General features: G+C 42.5%; 1 long non-coding RNA gene across 1 annotated transcript; it reads right to left on the bottom strand.

The window, feature by feature from the left end:
* Positions 1 to 21,095: 21,095 nt before the first annotated feature.
* Positions 21,096 to 23,546, bottom strand: LOC126513238 (uncharacterized). Its single transcript, XR_007595264.1, has 3 exons — positions 23,113 to 23,546; positions 21,783 to 22,021; positions 21,096 to 21,422 (listed from the first exon to the last, which is right to left on the bottom strand). It is a non-coding gene; the product is annotated as an uncharacterized lncRNA (long non-coding RNA).
* Positions 23,547 to 23,860: the final 314 nt, after the last annotated feature.

Raw genomic sequence — 23,860 nt, 5'->3', positions numbered from 1 at the left:
ATGTGGATATTAATAGATACCTTCCTAAATACGTCTCATCTTCCATATCAAACATTAACTTAAAACATTGTCTTGGATTTTTCTGATACACAATTAGTATTATATGCTAAAGAGAAACTGGGGGGCAAGAGATGGCTAAGCAGTTAAGAACACAGATTGCTCTTCCAGAGAACCTGGGTTTGAGTCTGAGTACCCACATGGCAGCTAACAAACACCTGCTACTTCAGTTCCAGAGGATTCGGTGCCATTTTCTGACCTCCATGGGCACATGGGCACACATGGACACATGCACACACGTACACATGCACCCAGGCACACATGGACACAGGCACACATGCACACACGTACACATGCACATAGGCACACAGGCACACATGCGCACAGGTATACAGGCACACAGGCACACATGGACACAGGCACACATGCACACAGGCACGCATGCACACAGGCATACATGCAGGCAAACACCCATATACCTGAAGCTTAAAAACAATAAGAATAAAAATTAAGGAGAAAACTGGGAGAGTTTTAGGACAAATCAATAGAAGATCTTAGATTTCTTATATATAATATTAAAGTACAGTGGTAATAAAAACTAAATCAGAAGGCCTACTTCACAGTCTTTTTCTGCCAAAAGATTTCAGCTGCAAGGAAAAATGCCTATGTTGTTCAGATATTTAAACATTATACACTAATGAGCCTTTTCTCTTTTGCAATCTGAGAGATAATTTCTCAATAGAAAAGAGATGAGAACGACTTCTCTAAACATTTCCATCTTTTACAGTAAATTGCTTCAATTGTACGTTATGATTTGAGAGTATGCCTCTGGGGTGCCATTTAGTAAGCCAGGGCTCCATGTGCAAATATCGCTTTATTGTTCTTTCAGACTGTCACCCTTGCCACAGTGCCAGTGCTCTGGCGATGGTCACCCATCCATCCACGTGTGAGCAGCACTAACGATACTTAATAGATTATCACAAAAAAGGGGGCAGGAAGTTTGGGGTGGGGGAAGTTAGAGGTGCAGAAAGCTAATAAGAATATATCTGATTGCATTTTGTTGTATACATGTGTGAAATTATCAAGGAATAAAAGGAAAAAAATTACTAGAGGAAAAAACTCATTCTTCCAGAGCATAAAATAGTATTCTATCATGTTCAATTTTTTTATCCAAAGTGTTTATAAAATATGTGAAACACAGTAAATTAGATTTAATCACTGAAAACAAACATATTACAGCACACACCATTTTCCATAACATATATCAAGAGGTTTTACGCAGCTGGAACCAGCACCTATGAAGAAGCTGTTTCTCAATTCCCCCTGCCTTCTCTCAGAATTGTGCGCAAAGGCCTGCACAGTTATTGCCAGTGATTCATGAATGTGGATTGCCAAACAGAACGAAAGCGTAGAAAATGACCCGAAGTCCTTAAGCCCACAGTGGAGATTGAAAGGAGATATTCTCCATTTTTAATTCATTCCAGAAAGAGAAGTCAAAGAGTCATGTTCTCTCTGAGCAAAATACATGCTTTTGAGTCTTTTCAAACTGTAGACTTTAGGTTGTTGTAAAGGCCTTTGAGATGGATGGAACGAGTGCTCGGGTATAACTTCTATTTTGCTTGTATGAGAACAGAGAAAATCTGCAGTATTTCCAATGAATTCCAGGTCGTAGGGGTCTACACATTACTTTCCTACCTTCCCACCTTCCTTCCCTCCTTCCTGCCTTCCCAGATGACAATTGGTTAGCAGCTAGAGTGACTTCTTTCAGAATTATGACGGGACTGTTCCTATTTAACCTTCTGTCTGCTCACTGTGCCCGGATCAAAGTTCCCAGTACTAACTGCCTCCTGGTGATACGAGACAGTGAGATGTCTGTAGAACAGACAGCATCCATGATCCTCCCATTCCTCTAGACATTCACCAGCCTAGAAAGCAAATGCTCACCATTGCCACGAAGATTCATTTTGCATACCGTAAATCTCTCTACAGGTGGGCATCACTACAATGTGCTCAGAAAGGGCAGCCATGTTCTGAAGGGCACCCTGCAGTTGTTGGAGTGAATTTCAGATTTTAAAGAAACACATCTATAAAGAACAAGTCTCCTATAAAGAACAAGTGGCTGTAGAATATCAAAGTAGGTCAAATTCACAAGTGCCAAGTGGAAACATTCAGGAGTGTCGGTGAATGAAGAATAAGATCTGGCGTGGCCCCTGAAACACTCTGGTTCTCATTTTATGTGAGCTCCTCGGGCTTCCCAAGTAACTGAAATATCCAGCCACTAATGTCTGTAATCGGCTTCCACTGTGAAGTTCAGTTCCTCAGGTTCAAGGGCTACCTAATGAGTTCTCAGACACTGCCCACATCATACTCTATTCGCCGGGAGGAGCTGCCTCAGAGCAGTGAGCCTTGAACAGCTGCCATGACCCTAGGATAACTTGTAGATGAGGTCACAGGGCACTAGATGACAGACACAGGCTGTCAAATGGAAAGGAGAGTCTGTAGGTGGAGCAGTGAGGGGGCTGGGTAGAAACGAGAAAGAATGTCTCAAGGCTGCATCAACGAAGCAGAAAGGTGAAGAAAACCCCAGTTTAGCTCACTGACACAGGTCCCCTTCCTATTTCCACTGCTACACCTGGTTATCTGGTCCAACACCAGGCCACGGAGATGGTGATGCTTTGCTTGCGAGACCGATGCCTGCAGTCACTGTGGGGATGGATACATCACCACCCTCTCAACTGCACACAGCAAGATGCACATCACAACACAAAAGTGCCTGGGACTTAGGGAACAGAGGGCAAGGTTGGATCATTTCCCCCAAATGTATTCACTTGGGTCCATAAATGGCAAGATCCTCCCAACCAAAGGGAGAGAAATCCATGTGTCCTCTGCCCTTTCAGGAGCAGCCATTTCTCAACTGTGGTCAGTCCTGTTGCCTCGTGGGCTTCATTTGCATTGCCATGTGTACATGATTACAACATCATCTCATGCGCCACGAAAAGCACAGCTTTCCCTGCATGTGGCTGACTATGGATTGCAGTTTTAAACAGTTTAGACTTTTTTCAAAAAAGAGAAAACACCAAAGGATCGGTTAAATGGCCGCATTTTACTTTGAAACTAGAGCCGAAGGCATTTCCCAGCTGCCTTTGACGCTGGGGTCCTCTTTTATACAAGCAAACAAGGTCAGTGTTCGGGTTTGGCGCTTTTCCTCTCTTGCACATGCATACTGTTGAGATGAGTTGTTTCTGTTTTGCTGTGACTATTTTACTGTCATCCAATGGTCTTATTTCTTAAATTAATGCTCCACCAGATACAGGGCTGGGGAAATGGCTCCTCTGGTAAACGCCAGCGGTGAAACCTAAGGCTCGTGCTAGGATTTGGGCACGCTAACGTGGGACTGCCTCCCCAGGACACACACACACAGAGAGAGAGAGAGAGAGAGAGAGAGAGAGAGAGAGAGAGAGAGAGAGAGAGAGAGAGAATCAAATTCAGACAACAAACTAATAAGCCTTTAAACATTGCTAATGTGTTACTGATGTTATCCTAGCCAATGGCCACTGATGGAACAGCTCCTGTGTAGCAGACACAAATCCATTCTTTTGTTTCCCCATAAGTCTTAGAGGCATAAGAGAATTTGGGACATCTTTTGGCTGTCATCAAAGTTCCAAGGCGGCAAACCAAAAGTGCCCTCTTCATCAGTGTTGGCACGGACTAATTCCTCTCGTGACAGGTCGTGTTCACAGACCATAAATCACATCAGTTAAACCTACCGCTAGCAGCCAGAAAGGTCTCAACAGAGGTAATTATTGACAAGCAAGGGCCACTTCAGTGGCCCCGTCACTGCCCTACACACTCACTATTCATGGTCACCTCACCTCGCGAGCCAGGAGGCACAAAGGGAGCTTTGTGGGAAAGTGATGACAACGGTCTTGTCTACAGAACCACAGAGGAAAGTGCGGGAATGTGCTAGAGCCGAAGGGCATGGCCTTTCACCTCCTTAATCTCTTCCAGTTCCTTCATCCTCCAGCGAACCCCCTCTGTGGCCCACAAAGGAGCCCCTTTTCTCTGTCTCCCTCTCTCTTTCCTACCATCACTGGATTCCTTTCTCTGTTTGTGTCTAAACACTCACAAAAGACATCCAGCGATGTATCAGCCACTAGTTATGAATGAGTTGGACATACATATAACTTCCCTGAATACCTTCAATAATAAAAACTCTTCAGAAAATATCATGGCTGCATGCCAGGGTCTCCTCATGGAAGCCTCAGCCCATCTGAGAGCTGCTCACGGCCAGGGCCTCCTCATGGAAGCCTCAGCCCAGGCCAGGGCGATGGTGGCGCACGCCTTTAATCCCAGCACTCGGGAAGCAGAGGCAGGCGGATCTCTGTGAGTTCGAGACCAGCCTGGTCTACAGAGCTAGTTCCAAGACAGGCTCCAAAGCCACAGAGAAACCCTGTCTCGAAAAACCAAAAAAAAAAAAAAAAAAAGGAAGCCTCAGCCCATCTGAGAGCTGCTCATGTTGGCAGATTCCCCTTTTCTCATTTGAGGAGACCATGGAGCAGTTTCCCAGGGCACACAGCACTGGAATTTTCAGAGTAAAGTTGCTGAACAAATGTGATTGTCACCCCCATGAAGTTGTCCTGTGGCGGATGGCCCTTGGGAAAGTCCCCTCGAGGGGGAGGGTCACGGTCATTTAAGTCAGGGAACTTGTCTCTGTGCTGAACAGACTTCAAACAGGGGGTAGCACCGCAAGAAGTCTGGGAAGGGAGGAAAGGAAAGCAAAGAGTGCTGGGAAGCAGAAATAGAAGAATCTTTTGTTTGCAAGTCTAATCAGTAAGCATTTTTAACTAGCAACTAAGTCCCCTTAACTCACAACAGCTGGGGATTGGTCTTAATTACTCAGGCCCTTGCCTCTGATTGGCCAAATCTTCTTTGACCTCAGGACCTTTGTACACAACTTCCCACCGCCTTGATTGCCTTCTTTAAAAATCATCCCCATACATTATGATATCAGGACCTCATTCAGATTCTGTTTCCCAGAGGGCTCCGTTCTTTGTTTTTACAATTGTTTGTCCAATTTTGCTTCTCATTTTTACCATTTCATTGTCTTTTTGCATTTGTTGTTATCTTCTTCGCTAGAAGATTTATTTTTTAATTTTGGGTGAGTTTATGTTACATCTGTGTATTACTTGGAGGTCGGACGTGTCTTCCTTTCTTTTTCCTACTTTGGTTTTTGAGACAGGGTGCCTCACTGAATGGAGCCCATCAATTCAGCTAGACAGACAGGTGAGAAGAGACACAGGATCCTCCGTCTCCACGCCCCCAGTGCTGGTACTGCAGTTGCCTGTCTCCACCTCCTCCCCAGGACCACAGACCTCTCGTCTCAGTCAGCAACTGCACCTCCACCACTATCAGCAGCGGTCAGGCCAAGAATTCTGTTCCCTCAGGCACCGACTCTTTCAAAACTACAAAGGGAACTTATCCAAACCTCTGGCCCTCTAAAGAAGTCAGGATTCAAAGGTTGAGGTGGAATTCTGCCCCCAGAGGGGCTGAATAGCAAGCTGCTCGCCTACCTCACCTCTTCTCATCCCCCAAGAATTCTTCATGCTTCTGCTCAACTGTCCCTAACACCCTGGCTCCTCCCTACCACTTCCTGTCAGTCAGTTGCTGACATAACCTCCTGACCACAGGTGAATTTTATTAAACAACCACCCTTGTGCCCCATTATAGTCTTATCTAATCATAGTCTATATCCACTCTCACAGAAAAGCTGGAATGTTCTCTTGATTTTCTTTTCCTTGGTCTAAACATTTTTTGCCCTAAAACATCTAAAGTAGCGGTTCTCAACCTGTGGATTGTCACCCCTTTGGGGATCAAATGACCCTTTCACAGGGGTTACCCAAGACCATCCAAAAACACAGATATTTGCATTACAATTCATAGCAATGGCAAAATTACAGTGATAGAGTAACAACAAAAATAATTTTATGGTTGGGGTCACTACAGGTGAGGAACTCTATTAAAGAGGTATATTGTGTGGCTTTAAAAAGATCTGTTTTGTATACTTGGAATTGGATACAATCAAGCACTTTCAGAAAGTAAGCCACTGACAATGTATCTCAGCATCTGGCTGCAGGGGTGAACCACTGACAATATATTGCAGTGTCTGGCTGCAGGGGTGAACCACTGACAATGTATCTCAGTGTCTGGCTGCAGGGGTAAGCAAGTCCAACTGTACGACTTTCCCAAGAGAAAAACCGTGGAGCAGGTCCACAGAATCAAGGCCAAGAGGCTGAAAGGGACTTGAAAGAAGTTTATCATGCATAAAGTTTACTCATTTTTCATTACAAAACAGACAGGAAGTCCAATGTTAAATGTAACAGTGACATGAGCCCAGAAAGTCAGAAAAGCTTCACTGAACAGGATATGATAGCTAAAGGAATCTCAGGACAGACTTGAAAACCTAAAAGATAATTATTTTTTAATTTTAAATGACATAACATGCTGCTCTCCAGAGCCAGTTCAGCTTTTAATCAGGGCCAGTGTTTGAGAACTCCCCAGGCTTCCCTCACAGGTTCACAAGTTTCTCCAGTCTGACCTTTGTTGTCTTTTGCCTCTTGAGAGAACACCAGCTTGTGGGTATTCTTAAAGACTCAACCCCAAAGAATGAGAGGATACTTTTTGAATATAAGCATGCGCATGCATGTGTGTATGTACGTGCATGTGCCTGCATGCATGCATGTGCATTAGTGTGTGTGCATGCTTGCATGTGTGTCCGTGTATGTGCATGTGTGTCCATGTGTGTACTTGTGTGTACGTGTGTGTATGTGTGTCCCTGTGTATGTGTGCGTGTGTTATATGTGTGTGCATGTGTATATGTATGCATGCTCAAGGGTTTATATGTCCATGTCTGCTCAGTGCCTTCCTCAGTCTCTCTCTGCCTTATGTCTTTGAGATGGAGTCTCTCAGTGAAGCTAGAACAGCTGTTCTGTATGCCTCTCACTGAACTTGAACTCAGTTGCCACTTTGGCCCCTTTCCTGGTGCTGGAGTTACAGGCATCATCACACCTCGCTTTAATGTGTGCATCTAAACGCAGCATCCGGAAGTCCCACCGAGTCGCTGCATCAAGGGAAACCAAGGTTTTCTTCTTGGGCTCTTGTCTCATTAATAAAAGAATTTTAAAACGGACTCAGAAGGAAACTTAAAGACAATTTTGCTGGAGTCGGAGAGGCAAATAGAGTGGGAGAGCTGTAAATCTTAGCGTGAGCCTGAGGAGCGAGATGGGGAAGGAAGAGAGAAAGCTCCGTGGTGGCTGTTGGTAAGTAGCCACGCATGCGCGGAGGGGGGGGGGCTCGGAGTCAGAGAATGAAGTGGCCAAGACTGAAAGCAGGGGATCCTTTATATAGTCAAATTCCAGCCTGGGGTACATAGCGAGTGATTACGAAAGCAGAATTTTTGCAATTAATTTAGTTAGTTATCAGCCAGTTCTCAGAACATATCATCAAACATTTATGGTCAGCCAGTTCTCAAAACATACCATGAAACAGTGGAAACAATTTATGATGTGCAAATCGTTTGGCTGGAACCTCCAGTCACCCCTACATGAACTGCAAAATCCTGTTCCTCTCCTTCTTCTGCTCCTCCTTCTTCCTCTCCTTCTCCTCCCTCTCCCTCCTAATCCCCCCTCCCCACACCCACCACCACTCAGATACTTTGAACAAAGGAAAGGTGCCAGCCCAACAGCATATTTCTGCATTGCATTCTTGACAGCTGCTGCAGCTTCCTCTCCTGAAGTTCCCAGCTGCCCAAGTTCCCACCTACGAGTTCAACTTTTGACCATACTTAGGCACAAACTCAGCTTGTGGTGGACACGTCACCACCCCTCACCTACAACCTATGTAATCTCCCTGCTTTAATTCAGGCTTCTCCCGTCTCAGTCTCTGGGACTGGAGAACCAGCCTGGGAGTTGCTTTGCTCAAATCATCCACTGTTATACTTTTTCGAATTGGCTTGGTCTAGCTTAGTGCGTTGGCAGAGAAACCTATTATGGGGGTAGGGGGCAGAAAATCTATTATAAATTATAAATCACAACATCATAGGGGAAGAACAAGTAAAAAAATGACCTTTTGCTTAGGACAAGATTATAGAAAAACAAAAAACACCATAGGGAACAACATAGAAATAAATCAAATTTTAATATTATGTTTATCTAGGAAAAGAAAAAATAAAGTCAGCTGGCCCTTAACAATGATCTACTGACTACATAATTGGCAGACAGGCTTATCTGAGTACAGAATTTCTCATCAGTCTCTGAAGCAGGTTCCAGTACCAGGAGGTTCATCACACTTTTGAGAGGCAGCTAGAGGAGCAAACAGCTGCCCTCTCAAATTGCAAATCCTTTGGCAAGTACCTAAAATCTAAAGACGTCTCAATGAAGCCACATTGCACAGGGATCTGCTTGGAACCAAGTTGTCATGGAAGGCACTGGTATCTACAGACCAACTCTCAAAAAAATTAAAAAAAAAAAACAACCATAATTTGGAGGCAATGGAGACTTTGTTTGGAATCTCAAAAGGAAAACCCAGCGATCCATAGTGTGAAGAAGACTCCAGATGATGCAGCCACTTGCCACTGTGGAAAGCCAGCGTCCTGGGGCTGTCTTGTGCCTACATGTTCAGTGCCCCCACTTAATTACCCGCAGAGTAGATTCTCTAACAGCTTGTCTCACAGCCGGAAAGTTTTCTAATAGAGGCATATGAGTGAGTTTGTAAGGCTTTCAAAAAGTAAAATAGTGTTAGCTAGCGGAGCAATGAGTCTCTTCAGTCACAGCGGAGAGAGGAGAAATTCCCAGTGACTCTTCCATCAAACCAAACCCTTCTGCTGCAAGGAAGGTGAGCAGATGACTCGAGAATTTGATGTTTCCTGGGGTCAGATTCTGACATCATTCCTTTTCATCAGCTGTGCTATTTGGGGCCCAACAAGGAAAATTGGGAGTCCTGATTTCTTATCCCTTTTCCGCTTTGGATTCACCATGGTCTGAACAAGAGCCTGCCTCCCGGAGCTAGCCCTTTCTTCTCAAACCCTGGAGATAATGATACAGTGTTTCAGCCCTTAATCTTGGTAATGATGCCGGGGTTAATGAGAGTGTTTGGAAGGGGAGAATGTCTTTGAGAAAGGATCAAAGTACGGGGTGAGTACATTTTATTAGAAGCGATAATAATGGGCCCTGCACTCTTGATGCCTGGCAAGCAACCCACTACCCTTCTGGCCTGCATTAATTCTTGAACCCAAGGGTGTTAATTAGAGTGAAGTGTGTGTGCTGCATGGCACCCAAGGCCCTACAGGAATTAATCCTTCTCCAAAAGGTGGCTAATTTACCTCTGCCCTCCCCACTAGACTTCTTTCCATTGTTACTGCAGAATAGCAAGACCCTTCCAGCCTCTTCTCAGGCAACTTTGCTTCCTCCCATTTAACTAATAGAAAAAAAAAAAAGAACCCAAAAGTGCTATTGGAGTAAGCACCTCCTCCTTAAATATTTAAAGAAATATTCATTGGTGAGGACAGCCTAAAACTGATTATCTGTATTTAAGATCAGCGCCATTTGCTGTTGCCATGTGTGCCGACCGCATCTGTCCAGTTCAGGCAGAACACATTTAAACCTCTCCCTTTTCGGATCCACTCCTAACACCTTTGCATTTTGTCTCATGAAAAACGCTTTCCACTCCCTCCCCACAGTCTAGCATAGATGTCACCAAGATCCCAGCCAAGTCTCTTAGACCTATTTGTCTTAGCCAGGACAATCAAATAGATCCTTGGTGTTTGGTGATGGTTATCATAGAACTTTTCTTTATAATTGCCATTTCACTTGGAAGGATTATTCCTTTGATATTCATTGTTTTCTCACTCATCGTAAGTAAAATCATAAAATAGGACTGAGCAGAAGTGAACGAACCGTAAGGCACAGCAGGGAGCAGTCACGCTAATGCTCGTATGTTGGAACTAGTAATGGGCTGGAGGGCAGGTCACGCTGAACTCCACAGACGTGGATCACATAGCACATCTCCCCAGGCAACTGGAATGCCCTTGGCAATGACCTAATTCAATTTTTTATCTTATGGATAGAATGCCCAGAGCCTAGAAAAGAAGCTGTCTGTGTCCCTGGTTACACTTTCCCTTCCAGGACCCCCTGCACTAATAAAAGTGAGTTCAGGGAGGAGAACATGCTTTGTCTACAGAGTACCTCAGTTAGTTAAGGTGTCTACATACCTCACAGAAAAGTCTCCTAGAGTAGAATCAACGTTATTTGATTCAAACTGAAAGATTACTCTTAAAGTCGATACCGGCCCTTATCCAGTCCTGGGTGAAATAGTAATGCTAGCTTGCCGTTTCGGTAAATAGAAAGGCTAGGGTGGGCTGCCAAAGGTCTGCCCATGCATGTTTACCTTAGCTTGCTCTACCACACAACAAACACGCACTCTTGACAGCATGAGTAATGAAACCCTCTCAGAAGTCAATTCCATAACAGGGAATCCCCAGCTCTCCATAAAGAAGTCATCTGGAGAGGCAGAGCTCATCACAGAGGCTTCTGGGGCTCTGAATGACCTGGCAAGGGCTGACAGCTACACAGAGAAGTGCAGGGACCTAGACTGCTACCCTGACAAGGTGAAGCAGGAGTCAGCCAGCACGGGATCTCTGCACCTTCCATCCACCCTCCTACCTTAAGTGAGTGCAAGGGAAAGAAATACTCACAGTTCCCTGGGGTAAGGGAACTCTTCAGAAAAGTTTCAAAGATTAATTTTACACTCCAAAAGCAAGAATTAAAGATTCTTTTGACTGAAGCATAAAGTTCAAGACAGTACTTATGAGTTAGGGATGTATTCAGACAGATGATTATATAAGCACTGTCCAGTTTAATTTAATTTGATCTCTATGTATATGGGTGTTTTACTTGCATGTATGTCTGTCGTTTTAATTTTTTTAAAGTAATTTATTTAACTTTATTTTATGTGCATTGGTGTGAAGGTATCGGATCCCCTGCAACTGGACAGTTGTGAGCTGCTATGTGGGTGCTGGGAATTAAACCCAGGTTCTCTGGAAGAACTGCCAGTGTTCTTAACCCACTGAGCCATCTTTCCAGCCTGCAGAAATGTCTGTCTATCACTTGCCTGATATGAAGGCATCAGGCTCCTGGAAATGGAGTTACAGATGATTGTGAGCCTCCATATGAGTGCTGGGACTTAACCGTTGAGCCATCTCTCCAGTCCAACACTTACTTACTACAGTGATTTCTAGATACAGGTCATGTAAACATACTCGCACACGTGTGCTACAGTACACATGTGGAATCATAGGACAACTTGTAGGATTGCTTCTCTCCTTTCCCATGTGGATCCTGGGAGTCCAACTAATGTCAGCTTGACAGCAGAGACTTTTCCCTGATGGTCCCTCTGCTGACCCTTCATAAGGAGTTGAATCTGAATTTTCCTTTCCTTTATCCCTTGGCATTCTTTTCAACATCTGAAGACTGTCCTTGTGTTCACTTCTCAGTGACTTTGTTGCTGCTACTGCTGATGTTTTTTTTTATTTTGTTTTTGTGGGAAATTATCTTTCGGGAACTTTGGAATTAGCATTGAGGCATCGCAGTCAACTGTGACTGACTCTAACTTTCATTTAAGAAATCAGCAGAAGTGGATATTTGAGCTACCTACTTATATTCGAAGGAACTGCAAGAAACGGAAACATTCTCTTCACTATAGAGCACTCACAGAATCCCTGTGTCCCTGTGGTTCTTATCCACCAGGATTTTGTTCATAATACTCTTTGGGCATCTGTGAACCTGTACACAGAAGGCAAGCATGCATTTCACAGGGAGTATTGCTCCTCCGTGATGCTAGGCCAATACTATGCATCCGAAGCCCCCAATGCATTCCAGGGTAGTCCTCCCCTGCTTTTACCCACCAGGATATAAACTGTCAGCTGAAGGCCTTTGCTGGGAGCCTGTGTACTCCATGGGAATGCCCCACCTCTGCCTCTCTCTGCCATTTCAGCCTCTGACCTTGTAACTGCAGTACCAATGTGCTTTCTTTATGGAGGGAGGGCTCCATTCCTATGGCGAGAAGCTACACCTTTCTCTTAACTGAGCCAAGACCACTTCTGATAAACCAATCACACATTAACCCTGAGTAGCTCCAAGGTAAAAGCAAATAGAGATCCAAATGTCTGCTCTGCAGTGGTAAATTATATCTCCAGACCAAAGACTCAACCACTGAACTATCTCTAGATGCCCAGGTCCCATCATGAAAACACAACACACACACAGAGAGAGAGAGAGAGAGAGAGAGAGAGAGAGAGAGAGAGAGGAGAGAGAACCAATATGTCTCCTCCAAAAGTGCTCCCTGAGGAAAGCAACTTAGACGATATACAAGACAATGAGTTCAAAATAGCAGTTATAAATATAATGTTTGATAAACACAAAGATGATATGAATAAATTCTGGAATGAAGGCAAGGAAAACATAAACAGCTAACTGAAATAAATGAGTCAGGATATGAAAGTAGAATTCAATAAAGAGATAGAATTCTGAAGGAAACCCAACTGAAATAAAAATTGAAATGAGTCTAATAAAAAGTCAGGGGGAAACCTCACCAATAGACTGGATCAAGTTGAAATAAGGGTTGAAGCCAAGATAAAGGAATTAAAATAGAAATAAAAATTTAGTTCATAATTTGGGTTTCTAAGCATGCTTATATCCATGCTCTAGTATATAGTTCAAGTTGATGTATCTCTTTTACTAGTAACTTATATAACTTATTTCAAAAATTGAAGTCATCTTTTTCCTATGTTAATGTGTCTAAAATGCATCAAAGGATAAATCTGGTTTTATCTGGTTTTCTACAAAATCTATTTTGTAGAAAAGTATTATGAACTGACCCTTACCCCTTGTTTTTAGCATTAAGCATTCCTAAGAGCTGAGGTTGTTTTTTTTTTAATGTATAAACTTTATTACAAAAAAACCCCTTATAAATCAAAAAAAAAAAAAAAGGAAGGAAAATTAAGCAGACTCAAAGTCTGGAAGAAGTTCACTAAGGCGCTGTTTTCCTTGAAGACAGTCTACAGGCCATTGACCTGCCATTCCAGGTTGAAAGTTTGCATACCAAACTTTACAAAAGAGAATCTTATACCCATTTTTAGTTTTCTCTTCTTGGAGTTTGATTTTAGAATTTTGACTTATCTAAGAGTTAATACCAACAACAGATTTATTATTCAGCAGTTCCTCGACACCTACCTTTCTAATTTGTGAGCATATTTTCTGGCAGAGGTCTGAGACCAGATTATTTAATAATGAAATATAACCCTGGGGACCCCTCGAAGTCCTTTACCTTTGGGTATAAGGTCAACAACAAGGAAGCTCTAACTAAATATTACATTAATTAAGGGCTAGCCTCTCACTGTTCTGAATTCAATCCCCACTTGAGTCCCTGCCTTAGGCAAAACTCTCTTTTTTTTTAGATGAATGGATATCTTTAAAAGAGGGGGAAAGATTTATTCATGAAAGATAGAGTCTTTCCACCCCAACTTTCTTTGTAAATTCCCTTCGGAAGAAATCCGATGGAAGTTGAACAGCTATGAATGCAGTTTGCCAAAAGAGTGAGGTAAGCCAGACCCAAAAAGAGGAACATGGGATGTACTCACTCATATTTGGTTTCTAGCCATAAATAAAGGACATTGAGCCTATAATTCGTGATCCTAGAGAAGCTAAATAAGAAGGTGAACCCAAAGAAAAACATATAGACATCCTCCTGAATATTAACGTTCATCAGGCGATGAAAGGAGACAGAGTGACCCATATTGGAGCACCAAACAGAAATCTCAAGGTCCAAATCAGGAGCAGAAGGAGAGAGAGCACGAGCAAGGAACTCAGGACCGCGAGGGGTGCACCCACACACTGAGACAATGGGGATTTTCTATCTGGAACTCACCAAGGCCAGTTGGCCTGGGTCTGAAAAAGCCTGGGATTAAACCGGACTCGCTGAACATAGCGGACAATGAGGACTACTGAGACCTCTAGAACAATGGCAATGGGTTTTTGATCCTACTGCACTTATTAGCTTTGGGGGAGCCTAGGCAGTTTGGATGCTCACCTTACTAGACCTGGATGGAGGTGGGTGGTCCTTGGACTTCCCACAGGTCAGGGACCCTGATTGATCTTTGGGCTGACGAGGGAGGGGGACTTGGTTGGGGAGGGGGAGGGAAATGGGAGGCAGTGGCGGGGAAGAGACAGAAATCTTCAATAAATAAATTAATTAATTAAAAAAATAATTTGAGGTTAAAAAAAAAGAATGTGGTGTGCGGGCCACTGTGATATGGATAGAGATGTTATTCCCAGTCATAAATATGACTCTGTCCTCAGAATCCTTCAGAAGACCTCCAGCAAGTACCAAAGAAGCCAGCATGAATGGCAATAAAGATAGCTTAGGAGTACAGAAAAATAATTCACTCAGTTGTCTTATTGGGGTGTAAGGGTACAAGTGAATCATCGCACTTATGTGGAACATTCCTTTACACTGTGTGAATATATGTCGCTGTGACTGGTTTAATAAAGATGCTGACTAATCAATAGCTGGACAGGATAAGATAGGCAAGAGAACCAGACTAAGAACACTGGGGAGAGAAACAGTGGAGTCAAAAGAGTCACTAGCCAGACAGGGAGAGGAAACAGGAGGTGCAAGATGGAAGAGAATCAATGCCACACAGCAGAGAATAGATTAATATAATGGGTTAATTTAAGTTGTAAGAGTTAACTAGTAACAAGCCTGAGCTATTGGCTGAGAATTTATATTTAATATTAAGTTTCTGTGTGATTATTTGGGAACAGTTGCAGAGACACAGAGAGCTCCGCCTGCATACTTAAATGTCCTGCAGTACGTGTAAGAGCAATAAGTATTCAGCCACACAATGGCTGACTGGGAAAACTCAGATAAAGAAATAAGAAGTGCAATCAATACAACATTCAGGACTCTAATTCTACACAGATGTTCAATGCCATCTCCATTAGAAACAAAAAGGGAAGAGGGAAATTACTCAAGACTGCTGTATTTATGCACATTTTTTTTCAGGAAAAAAAGTTATACTCAGAGATTCTCCAGCAGAAGAAACTTTTCTATCCCATGTTTCTTGATGACTCGTTTCCACAGTGCACTTTGTACTTTAGACAGAAGAAACTGTCTCTTTTATTCTGAGAAAAAGAAAAGATTCAAGTTTATAATTAGTATTTCTGCTAAATTATGTAAAAATTGGTGAAGAAAATAAATTTTCACACTCCTCATGCCTTGACCTTAACTAATGGGGCTGTTATGTTCCAGCTGTTGTAATGAGATTTTAGGTTTAAGAATCCTCTGGAAGGCATACGAGTCTAGAAGGTAGGGAGTTCCTAGGCTGGGCTGTGGTAAAGATGCTTCTGGCCCCATGGTATCTGAGAACCAGAGACAGTAAGAAGAAGAGAGAAAGCAGAGTTTCATAATCTCCAAGGGCACACCTTTTGAGTCACATAAAACCTCAGGTCTCCCAGTGGTCCCCACCTCCTGATAGGCTCACTCCCAATGGCTACAAAGTTGTGGATTATGTTATTCTTGCATGGGCCTTTGAACCATCAAGCTAAAATTAAACCATGGCCAAAGTCCATACTGATCGTCTAGGGAAAACACAGTTTCTTCTACTCTCTCCTTTCTAGTTGGCCTAAAAATTTGCCTGATGTGTATATATTTTATCACTGGTTAATTTATTCAATGCTACAGGGAGCAGCTGGAATTTGTGGTAGATTAGTATGATATTTCATCAGCTATTGTTAAAAAGAAGAAGAGCTGGAAGATGGAGTCTCTTTGGGAAGTTTGACGGTGTATAAACTTGTGAATGATAGAGAGGTTGTAGACAGTCTACCAAAAAATAGGGAACATTAAGAAAGTTCCAGAACACCAACAAACCTTGATTCTTATGTCTCTTGGGTTGCCCTCCTCCCATATTTTTTTCCTAAGTGTGGTGGTTTGAAAGAAAATGACTTCCAAAGAGAGTGTCACTATTAGGAGATGTGGTCTTGTTGAAGAAAGTGTGTCACTGTGGGGGAGGACTTTGAGATCTCTTTTGCTCAAGCTTGGCTCAAGGTGACACACAGGCCACTTCCTGTTGCCTGCAAGATGTAGGATTCTTAACTAACTCTCCAGCACCGTGTCGGCTTGCAGGTATGTCCCACCATGATGACAATGGACCAACCTCTGAACTGTAAGTGAATTACCCCAATTAAATGTTTTGCTTTATAAGAGTTGCCGTGGTCATAGTGTCTCTTTGCAGCAATAGAAACCCTAACTGAGACACTAAGAGTGTCCTCCATCTCTATAATAAATCCCTTTGCGCTTCTCTGTTATGAGCTTCCTATAACAAACCTAAGAAGGATGAGCAGTGATTGGTTGATCATCTGGAACTAGGGCAATAGAGGGAGGCAGAGAGCTAGGATCTCAGACTTTCACATCTATATATTATATGTGTGATGACTTGTATACAGCTCATTGGTAGAGTATTTGCTTAGCATGCATGATTCTGGAGCCCAATCTCCAGTACTGCAGTAACTAAGTCAATTAATTATTAATTCAGTTAAAAATAGCTGTTGGCCAGGACTGCCTCTTCCCCAGATACTCCTTTTTTTTCCCCAGATACTCCTTTAGACACACCCACTGCCACTATCTTGTTGCCAACCCCAAAACTTGTCCTTGTGTCAAATATCTGAAATTGAGATAGATTTTCCCTTCTCCAGATGCCTTTGGACTCTGTTCAAGAAAGCAAATTATATTTTCTAATTTGGTTTTTTATATCTTTATTTCTTGACTTTGTGCACACGCAGGTGCCATAGCACACGTGATGTCACAGGACAGCTTGCAAGTGGTGGCTCTCTCCTCCTACCATGTGGGTTCTGAGGCTCAAACTCGGGTCTTCAGGATTGTCAGCAAGAGTCTTACTCAGTGAGACTGCCTCTGAACTATGTTCTTTATGCTTTTGTTTTCTAAAACAACATGTGAAGGGTGTGACCACTTATTTCATGGCTGTGATTGTGTTTCTTCGTCTTTGTGGGGCCATTGGGCAGAGCTTAAAGCCTGTGCTGCCGCCATTCACAGGATAGCTACTCCTGTACTATCCCCTCTGGGAATCCCAGGACTTTTCTTTCCTTGGAGATCGCAGATGCAGATGTGCTTCAGTCTCGCCAAGAGGTGTGTGTCAAGAAGTGCAAGGCTTCAAAGAAACAGATGGTCTCACTATGTGGAAAGCCAATACCTGAAACCCAAAATAAAGCAAAACAAATCCCTGGCATGGCCATAGAAATCCTGAAGCTGGAACACTCGCAGTTCTCCTAACAAAGGGAGTTTATTCCACGTGGAAGCCACTCTGCCTGCATCTGGATTTCATAAATGGCAATGATTGAGCAATAAGGGATGATAAGGAAGTGAGGTGGGAGGCTTGAGCAGACATTCGGCCTCGTGTCCCACGCTCCCTCCTGTAACGTCTCTCCATCTTCTTTGCTCTGAGAAACAATAAGTCACAAAATTCCCACAATACAATTTGCACGCTTTGCTCTCTTTACATTATCTTCAAACTAGCAGCTACACTATGAAAAGGGTCATTCTCTAATACTTTGTTTTAGAGTTCCACAAAGTCAAGAAATCATCACCATGTGATTTAGACAAAAAAAAAAAAAAAAAAAAAAAAAAAGACTCCAGGCTTTTCTATTTGTAAACTTCTGTTTTATTTATTTTCTCGGCATGTAATATACTTTTTCCTCTTTCTCTGCCTGCAAGAACAATAAAAAATAGATCCAGTCTAGTAAGAAAAGGGTTGAAGGTGCCCTTTGTAAATCTAGGTATGAGATAGTCAATAACATGGTACATAATTCTAGACTGATATCATCTTATGTGAATAACTTCACTAAGAACTTAAACGGACGTAAGTCACACAGGTATGCCTAGGGCAACATGCTAAATGGTTAGAATTGAAATGGAATGTTCTCTATGTTAACTGAAGAAATTCAGTGATAAACCTCTCCAACATATTTATGTTCATTAAGTTTATGTTCATAGAGTTTATTAAGACGATATAAACCGCATTTTAAATAATGAAGAATTAGAAGATCTTTAATACTTAGGAATCTTTTGAAGACATGTTCAAGCAAACCTGCAATGCTTGAGAACAGCTGATGGATGTCAGCTTGTGATTATCAGGCCTTAGGTCCAACACCAAGAGAAGCAGAAACCCAAGCGAAGCTCATTCACAGATCTGCTGGACATGAAGCCAGCATGCTGCCAAGACAAACATTTTTCATTAACTGCCATGAAGACCCTTCCTATGTACGTGGGAGGAAGTCACCAGCCAGATGTTGCTGCTTAGTTTTCAAATCTGTCTTAGGCTCTGCTTATTTTTTCTTGACCTCCCCCAGATTCTCCCATATATTTCACACGGGGTATGCGGAGCAAGGCTCTGTAACGCTTGCTCACATGGGGTCGGGGGAAAGCAAGACTCTGTAACCCTTGCTCACATGGGGGTGGTGGGAACAAGGCTCTCTAACCCTTGCTAAGGAAGTACCTAGCTGTTCCAATCAGCACATACATCAGTTTCAACATGTGTTCTTGTTTATGTGTCCAGCCTAACTGCTGATGGATATTGAGTGATTAGCAACCCCCCCCCCACCTCCCATGCTATCTGGATATCCGTCAGCACGACAGACTGTTTTACAACTTGGCATCATGAATGACATCCTTCTCTCTTGTGATAACAAAAAGACTATTAAATCCAATTCTAATCAGATAAAGGAAATAAAATGTCAACATGAAAGGAAAATATTGTTGTTATTTTTTAAAGATGTGTGATGCCTGGCTTTTACAAAAGATCACACAACCACTATGCTTTACCAGCTGGGGTTCAAGGGGGAATTTCCCTGCAGTCTTGCTTTCTGCTCAAGACAGAGCACCAGACAAGCTGATTCAGCAGTAAGGTCTTGATAGTTCTCCATGCTCCCTGTGTTTTATTGGCCTTAATCTAAAATCACATTGGTATTGGTATAGGCCACAATGCCCTTGGGGTGTCCCATCCGGCCACATCCCCCTGTCAACTTGTCCAAAGCCAGCTAATGATTCTTATGGTAAGCAGACACTGTGTGGGCTTACTTCTGACACTCTGATGGGACTTCCATGAAAGTGTGGTTCTGCTGTCTTCCAAACCATCCCATAATTAGGAGCGGACCAGCACGTCATGGAAGCCAAGGATTAATTATTCTGTAGTGTTTGGTCAAACACTATGAGCAAAGCAACTTGAAGAAGAAGGAGTTTACTCTGACTCGTGGTTCCAGAGGGTTAGAGTCTGAAGAGCGGGGAGAGCTTGGCAGCAGGGTGGGGCAGTGGAGTAGGGAGCTGAAAGCTGACATCTTTCAACTGCAGTCCCCAAACAGAATAAACTCAAAGTAGGAAAGACCTTTTTACTCTGGAAGTGCACCCCACATGGCTTACTTTGTCCAGCAAGATCATAAACACCTACACCTCGGCAAACACCACCACCAATAGGGACAAAGTGTTTAAATGCTTGAGCTTGTGGGAAACATTTCTCATTCAAACTCATTATAGAAAGAAATCAGAGTTGGTGCCCAGTCAGCTAGGGATATTCTACGAATGAGCCTGACAGGGCTGAGGCCATAGAGTCCCATCAAGAAGCACAAAGAGCTGTCCATTTCAGTTATCTTTACATGTATCTGAGAAAGCTTAAAACATAGGTAACCTATGAATATAACCTCTTTTGTTGTCACTAAATTGTGCATGACTACCCAGAGGATGGGCACTAGGCACATAGTATGTACATAATTTTCATTAAATAGGCAAGTGGGTGGATGGATGGATGGATGATCAAATGGATAGGAATACAGTACAAAATGCTGTGTAAACAATCGAGCACAGGTTTCCGCCTGCATTCTGCCTGGGCATGTCCAGAATTCTCCTGAGCCTACTTTCCCCTGTAACAAGACTGAAAATACCCAATCACATAACAGACATGCTGTAACCTGCTGTTCACACTCATTACATAACAGACATACTGTAACCTGCTGTTCACACTCATTATATAACAGACACACTGAAACCTGCTGCTCACACTCACCACATAACAGACACACTTAACCTGTTGTTCACACTCATCGCATAACAGACACACTGTAACCTGCCATTCACACTCACCATATCATCATATAATAAACACATTGTAACCTGCCATTCACACTCATTATATAACAGACACACTGAAACCTTCTGCTCACACTCACCACATAACAGACACACTTAATTTGTTGTTCACACTCATCACATAACAGACACACTTAACTTGCCATTCACACTCACCATATCATCACATAACATACACCTTGTAACCTGCCATTCACACTCATCATATAACAGACACACTGTAACCTGCCGTTCACACTCACCACATTACACACTGTAACCTGCCATTCACACTCACCATATCATTATATAACAGACACATTTTAACCTGCCGTTCACACTCACCACATAACACACTGTAACCTGCCATTCACACTCACCATATCATTATATAACAGACACATTTTAACCTGCCGTTCACACTCACCACATAACAGACACGCTGTAACCTGCCGTTCACACTCATCATAGTTTCGGTTCATGGCACTTGTGGCTTGGTTGTGTTTTCTCACAATTGTTCTCAAATTGTGTTGGAATGTATTGGAAGACCATACTGTCTTACAATTACCAAAAAATGAAAATGAAAACAAAAACTCCATTTTATTATTAGATTCAGCAAACATAAAAGCACATGCCTACTAACTTTCTTTAAACTACACCAAACAATCCTAAACTCTCAGATTTTGTGCTTACCTGGTCACAAGCATCCACCCTTAATCTGTTTAGTAGAACCAACCTGTGGGACACACTGAGAGCCTATTGGCTATGTCCAGTTTTCTCCCTGGGTTTGTTCAGAGTCAGGCAGGTTTACAGGGACAGAATGTAGGATACCATATCACCTCCTCTATATAACACTTGACATTAAGCCTTCGCCAAAAAGGCTCAGTGTTTTAGAAATTAATTTCCAGTCATTTTCAAACATGAAGGAAGTTACTTTAAACCATTGCACCCCTCACTCTGTAGTGATGATTTGTAAGTCAGGATCAAAAGGAAACTAAAACTCTAAGTGGATGCCTTTTTGTCTTTTATTTTAACTGACAATTACTGTTTACACGTATCTCTGTCTCCTAATGGGATGTTAGAAACCCTTCTTTCTCAGCAGTGTGGACCAGTGAAGATGAACGCTGAGGCCATGTTGAGTTCACGCAAAAGACTGATTGCCCTCTTCGGTGACTGAGTTATTTCTAGATATCAAAAAAAATGAGGGAGTAAAAGATTATGTCATATATTCTTAGGTTTTATGTGTTCTTTCTGTGTTTTTCTACACACACACACACACACACACCAAAAATGAAATAACTGAACATAATCGTATGACTAAAACTCCACACACAAACACAGAGAGAAAGTTACTTAGAAATGAGGAAGTCACTTAGAGTTACTGAGCCTTCCCAGATTTCTCATAAATTCTCTCCCAATTTCCCATCTAAAAAAAGAAAATCCCAACTTCCTCTCAATAACTACCCAATGCAATTGCTGTGTGGAGAGGAATTCCTCTAAAGCGTCAATAAACAAAGCGCCTCCACAGTGTCAGCCTTGCTCACCTCCCTTAGCTCTGGGCAGGAGTGAGGTCTTCAGAAGATTGTCTCCTTGGGCTCTCTCGGAACTCAGTGGAGCTATTCGCACTCTCAGAAGCACCTTTGCCCAAGTTCACATCCCATTCCCTAGTGCATAGCCTGGTTTGTGCCTGGTCTGCACCTGGTCTTCCTCTTCATGCTGGGAAGGGGCCCTTGCCCCAGTGTTGACGGCTTCCAGATTGTTCTGGTGACTCAGTTGCCAGCATCTGTTAGTTTTGGCCAGGGAGACATATGGAAAACTGTTATCATGTTCTTTGGCTCTTATACTTTGCATGTCAGATGAACCAGCAATGCAAAACTCAAACTCTTCCAGATTGAGGAAGACACTGAATTTCCTTAAGCTTTTGTGGGAGAGAAGGAGGAATTCCTACTTTGCAAGCCTGTGCATACATGTTCTATGTTCAGCATGGTTTCTCACTTTGCTCTGAGTCTCGGTATCTACCTCACACTAAAGAATTCTTCCTAGATTGAGATTTGATGATAAAACACAGTACTATGGGTTAAGTCTGAAACGACTCAGAAGATTGATAATTTAAAAGTTTGGTCTCCAAATGGTGGCAACACTTATAAAGATTTTAACCTCATCAATGGACCAATTCCCTAATAAATTTATATTGAACGCCTGTCAGGAGGTTAAGTCTGCTTGAAGGAAGTAGCCTGCTGAAGGTGGGCCTTGAGGAGTAGATCTTGTCCCTGGCCAATTACTCTCACTTCCCTGTCTCATGTCTGCACACAGGAAGCCACTTTGCTTCACCATAAACTTCCTACCGTGATATTCTGCTTAGCCACATTAGTCCAGAGACTATAGAACCATCTGAAACTGTAAGCAAAGGAAATCTGTGGTCCAGCAAGAGGGCTCAGTGGGAAAGCGTGTTTGGTACCAAACCTGATAACCTGAGTTCAATCCCTAGAGCCCATATAGCAGAAGAAAAGAAAAATCACCTGCAAATTGTCCTTTGACATTCATATGAATAGGTCACATGCATGCACGCACACACACACATACATACAAACAAAATTTAAATATTTTCCATTTTCATTTTTTGAGATTTTATTCATGTGTAATGCATTTACATATTTTCTACCCCTCTCTCCCAGCTCCTTTTCTTTTTCTCCCACACTCCCTCTCACATGCATGGTCTCTTCCCCTTTAATCATTATTGCCACATGTACACACATGCACACACACAGAGAAGGGAGAGAGAGAGAGAGAGAGAGAGAGAGAGAGAGAGAGAGAGAGAGAGAATTTGCTGAAGCCATTAGGTGTTGCTTAGATGTCTATTTATTTAGAACTGACCATTTCTGTGGTATTGGATCATCCCAGGAGAAGACTGGTTGAGCTTCACCCAGCAACTGTTAACTAATTGCTGGTGGCTCTGCAGCAGGGGGTGGAGCCTTGTGAAAATCTCTCTGCTAAGTCATCATCTCTGGTACTTTGTCCTAGAGTGAGATGATTGACACACAGAGCATCTCAGATGAGTATTTTAAACAACTTCCTTTATTTACATTAAGAGAAGTTTTATTGAAAACTTGTGTTTTCTGTTGTCTAAACAAGATTTGAAATGGAGTGTTCTCAATTAGTTAAGGATTAAACATGTCTTAATCACTCTATATACTTTATGAAATCGGGTGAGCTAAAACATGCCTTCTGTCTACATTCTCTCTTCCTCCCTGTGTCTCTCACCTATTTCTAGAACTGGGAACTAATCCTTCAAGCATATCTGACCATGATTGGTTTTATATAGCTAGGACAAGTGTTGACAATTTTAACTCACATTGGTAGTTTAAAAGTCACCTCTGATACAGAAAATTTTAAAGCAGAGCAAGCCATTTGATGATGATTTTACCACTGACCATCAACCATAACTTAATAATTTTTCTTTCACACTTTTCAATAAGTTTTTGAAGGAGTAAAAACCCTTTGCTACATTATGAAGGGAGAAAATGAATTCTATAAATAGTATTGTCTTGACTAAGTTAGAAATTATCTAACTTGTTATAGATTTGCATTCTCAATGGCTATATACTTCTTAACAGTGTATGCA

Source organism: Alexandromys fortis, unplaced genomic scaffold (assembly GCF_014885135.2).
Source record: "Alexandromys fortis isolate MF-2015 unplaced genomic scaffold, M_Fortis_MF-2015_v1.1 scaffold_127, whole genome shotgun sequence".
NCBI lineage: Eukaryota > Metazoa > Chordata > Mammalia > Rodentia > Cricetidae > Alexandromys > Alexandromys fortis.
The sequence above is the reverse complement of the archived record's forward strand: the minus strand, read 5'-3'. Positions and strand labels throughout refer to the sequence as shown.